This window comes from Haemaphysalis longicornis, unplaced genomic scaffold, assembly GCF_048455015.1.
Source record: "Haemaphysalis longicornis isolate Haplotype H1 unplaced genomic scaffold, Haemaphysalis longicornis Haplotype H1 scaffold_13, whole genome shotgun sequence".
Lineage (NCBI taxonomy): Eukaryota > Metazoa > Arthropoda > Arachnida > Ixodida > Ixodidae > Haemaphysalis > Haemaphysalis longicornis.
The window spans coordinates 8,225,236-8,230,179 of NW_027526233.1; positions in this window are offsets into that span (position 1 = coordinate 8,225,236).

The window sequence follows — 4,944 nt, forward strand, 5'->3', positions numbered from 1 at the left end:
TCGATAATGTTTGTATCTTATCGTAATTATCCTCGCGTTAATTATGTTATCTATGTTCTTGCTCCCTGCAGCGGAAAGCAAACAATTTGTAAGCTCAGAAAACAATTGCAATAGCTGTAACCCTCGCGTCTTTCTTGTTCGCGCACGTTGCGGGATGAATGAGTCAACTTAAAGAACGACAGCAGATCTCGTCAAGTTCTATAAAAACAGTTGGGTTGATATACAATGTTGTATTGTTTTATTTGCTGATAATTGGGCTAAAAAGTATTTTTTGGGATTGAAATTTTTCATTGTTTTTTTTCTGATGCAAAGCCAACACTGGTAAAGACACGGCGAACCGTATAGCCATAGCCATTCGCTTTTGTATGCGAGTTGTGGAGCGCCAACGAACTTCGATTATCTTAGAGAAAGAAACCCGGCTACTTTCTTCTAGACATCTTTTTGCGTCCTCAACAAAAGGCACGACATTTTTATAAGTGCCGGTGAGTGGGGTAAATCGTCTTCAGCTTTCCGTGTACTGCAAACGCCGTACTAGCCGTACGCTGTGCCGAAGTTAGGCATAACGTGCTTAGCGCGTTTTGAATGACAGTGTAAAACCGCGCTCAGGGAATCAATCCCCTCTCCTTCGCAAACATAGGCGCGATAAATTAGTGATACCGTTTTCTTAAAGCTATCAGCGGTACGCGCACGTACTCTCGTTGAAAGAAAGTCGTTAAGCATGCCCGCGTTTGCATTGAGCCCGGCGCTACCTACGACGTGGTGCGCGCACTGGCTACTTTTACGTTCACTCAGGTTTACGGAAAGAGTTGTAGCTATTTTCGCTGTGTGAGGTCGTTGCGGAGATGCGTTATGCATTGGCCTTGAGGTGAAATGTAGGCATGGTGTCACGAAACGTGTAAGAAGCCGCACGGTGTGTTTTAGGAAGGGGGGTGATTTCACGACCCCAGAGGGGACGCCGTCGTAGTGTTTACGCCGAGGTGCCCTATAGTGTGGCTCATGCCGGCGAACGCGGGGAAGTAAACGCACTTTGCTGACATGAGCATGGAGCGTGTGCTAATATATTTGCCGTGGTTGCTTATGCGCTTGTAGACGCACGTATCCGTCAACAGCCGCCACGGTGGCTCAGTGGCTAAGGCGTAGTGCTGCAGAGCCCAAGGGCACGGGTTCAATTTTCCGACACGGCGGCCGCTTTTCTGATGGACGCGAAAAGAGAAAACACCCGTGTGTACGACATTTAGGCGCAAGGTAAAGATAACCAGGTGGTTAAAATTAATCCGGCGCCCTCCACTACGGCGCGCACACCTCATAATTGATAGACGCCGTCAAAGCGCGTAGGTGGAAAGCCTGCATCGTATCGAAACGCACCCCACTGACTCTGCCAAGCTTGAAGTTTGGCTACTTGGTGATTAAAAAGTCTTGAAATATGAGGAGTGTGGGTCGGGAGATGCATTTACCCTGCCCAATCAGGCTTTCGGTGCGCAAACTTACGTCTCTCCGCAACTTCCAGTCCCCGCGTGTATAAAGACTCATTCACACTTGCGACAGGAACAACAAAAGCGGCACTGATTTCTTTTCTTGTTGCTGTGACGAAAATTGCTCGAATCTACATTAGCTGTAGGCTCGAGACAACCAAAATAGCTCAAAAGCAGGCTAAAATTCATTTTGCGTGTCTAATAATGTAGCCATGTATAGGACTAAATGAACCATGAATTTACACGTATTTGACTGTTTCTGCCTGGTGGCTCCAAAAAGAAACCTGTAATTGTTGCTGTTGGTTTTGCCGGTGCTGACCGAGGCGTTGGGGCAAAGTTTGGGACAGGATCTTCCTGGCATGAAGCGTGATGGGCACATGAAATGTTGCACTTACAATGGAGGATATAAAGCGTTAAATAAAAAATTTTGAAGCTTTTAGCCGTTGCCGCGCGGGTTGCTCAGCTCGTTGCAGGTGCCGCCGATCCCGCGCCACATGCACCCAGAGGTGGATCGAGGGCGACGGCTGGCGAGGGCGAAGGCCCTCACGGCCACGCATGCGACGGACAACGGAGCACGATACGTCGACGTGGCGAGGTACCCGGACAAGCCGGGAGCCTACGCCGTGGCGGTGTGTGCGGCGACTACCGGAGAGCTACTAGCGTCATGCAGCATGCGGGCGCGAAGCCCGGGACAAGCGGAGGAGCTGGCCATCGCGTTGGCCCTGACGGACCCACACTGTACCACGGTGCTGAGTGATTCGAGGAGCGCGATCATGAACTTTGCAACGGACAATGTGTCCCCGCGCGCGGCCAGGGTGTGCGGGGCCCTAAGACACAGAACGATGCCGGTCACCGTGAAGTGGTTCCCGGCCCACATGGGGACGGTGAGCATCGGAGAGAACCGCAATGAGGGAGCGGACCGGGCGGCGCGTGCGCTCACAAGTCGCGACGCGTTCCCGAGCCCCCGACATGCAGAAGACGAAGACCACGACGAGGTGCTGCCGATCACCTCCTACCGGGAGGTGTTGGAGTGGTACCGGGAGGGCAGGCGAGTGTACCCGCCGCCCCACCGAAAACTCACGAGGCATGAGGCGACGACGCTACGTCAACTACAGACCCGAGCGGTGTGGACACCGGTTGTTGCAAAACACGTGTGCCCTGAGGTGTACGCGAGTGATGTGTGCGCGGTGTGCGGCAAGGGCCGGGCGACCATGGCGCACATACTGTGGAACTGCAAAGTGAGCGAATGGACTACGGACGCGTTGCCACCGAGCCTGGAAAAGGCGGTGGAAAAGGTTGACTACGACGCCCAGCGCGAGGCCGTCCAGCAGACGTTGGTGGCCCTCGAGCGACAGAGGCCGAAAGCGCAGCCCTGCGAAGGGGCGGTGCGAGTAGGCAGCTGAAGCCGAGCGGCCCGCCAACGTGACGTTTAGGCCGCGTCACAACTTGCCGGAAATAAAGATGTTGTTTCTCTCTCTCTCTGAAGCTTTTCGACATTGTCTCATCTGTTTTGCATGCCATACTTTGCAACATGCAATGTATTTCATTCAGTATATTTGTTTTTAGCAGTCTGCTCATCTGCTCAATACTTCACTTTTTCAAGCTAACCCTTTGTTCTTTAGCGTGCATTGCTGGAAGATTTGTCCTTGGCAATTTAAAGGAAATATCCCAAACACACTCGGTATAGATTGATAAAGCTCAATAGTGTAGGTTTCAGTTTTTTAGTAAACTTGAGAACCTGTTCTTGCTGTAAATTTCAGTGCTTTATTGATACCATGCCTTGAAGTACTACCCAAGCTTTAAGAATACCTAATACAAAAGCCCCTTCTGTAGCTTGTTTTGGCCAAACCCCAAGTATAAATGATTGTGCCACACGCTTTGTGAACCGACAACTCCACGCACTATTCATATTTTTTCGGGGCAAGAGTGGGAGCAGTGATGTTTGCAGTGCATATTACAGTGCAAGTCGTGACTAGAAGCTTGCAACGTTTCAGTGTATTATGCTTTTGTAACATCACTGTTCGCACTCTTGGCAAGACAAATGTGAATACAGTCAAACCCGGCTATAACGAACCCGGATAGAGCGAATTATGCTATATATCGAACAAAAATAATTCAATTACGGAAATACACGGTAAACATATTCCTTATAACGAAGTTCACATCCGATATATCGAACTCTGGGCGCCTAGAATGGCCGCCGAAATGCATGATCTCGGAGCGACGATTGAGATGCTGATTGACCGCGACCACGGAGCAAGAGCCGTGACTGAGATTATTGCGCCTCGCATGGAGCGACGTGACGCCCAATACTTTCCGTAACTGTCTCCGACGCGCGGGACTCGCGACAGAACCCGCCCAGTCAGCAAGACCAGACCAAGACAGTAGCATCGGTGAACTGTGGGAAGAGCTCGCCAGCGTTCCCGATGATGTCGCGAGTGGAATTCGTCCGACGCTTATAATGAAGCGCTTTCGGCAGTCGATGTGCTCCTCCAATGCTTCTTTGAGTTTTGAGGACGCGGACTCGAACTGGTGCAAACAATGTTTCGTGTAGAGAATGCTATGCTAATTGAAGCCGCCAAAACGTAAGTGAAAACAAAAATCGCCACTTTTTTTTTGCAACGTGGGCAGTTAAGGCGGAAAATAGCATTATTACTTGGAATAAATGGATTATTTTGGTATGGTAATGGCTACTGTACTGTGTTTGTTTCTGCATACGCGGATGGCGGAATTGGTGAAGGGGGGAGGGGGGGGGGGAGGGGCTCCCGCGGATTGCGAACTCGTAAGAATAAGCTCGTTATAGGCGGGTTCGGCTATATCGAATTATTGGATATATCGAACTAATCTCAGTGCATAATGCAGTTCGCTATAAACGGGTTTGACTGTAGTGTGTGGAGTTTGTCCACAGAGTGCATGGGGCAAGCATTTATAATTAGGGTTGTGCATAAACAAGCCACAGAAGAAACTTTTGTATCAAGTATTTTTAAAGCTGGAGTAGTGCTTCAAGGCATGTTATCAACAATGTACTGAGGTTTACAGCGAGTAGAAGTTCTCCCTGATTCGAAAAATCTAGGACCAGAATGGGAAGTCCGGCGGACATCCAATATCCGCATTTTGTTATTCCCCGGACGTCGCCTTTTCATGTCGGTTTGGAAACGTCCGATTTTTGAACATCCGCAAGATGTCGGGAATTCCGGCTGGGACGTCTGTCGGATGTTCGCAGGATGAGCAATTCCTTTGCATGGGACAATCCCACGGACATCCGTAAAACGTCCGATGGCTTTCTGCGGGGTGTCTAACGGACGTCCAAATGTCCGACACCGGATGTCCAGCGGATGTTCTATGGACAACTTTGGTCTAATGGGTTAGGTGGTTCCAAAGCGCAGGCAATTTTCGGGCTTGTGTAAATCGGAGGAACGCGGCGAATTAGATCAGAGTAAGTTGGTGTTTCAATTACAGTACAAACCGCTAG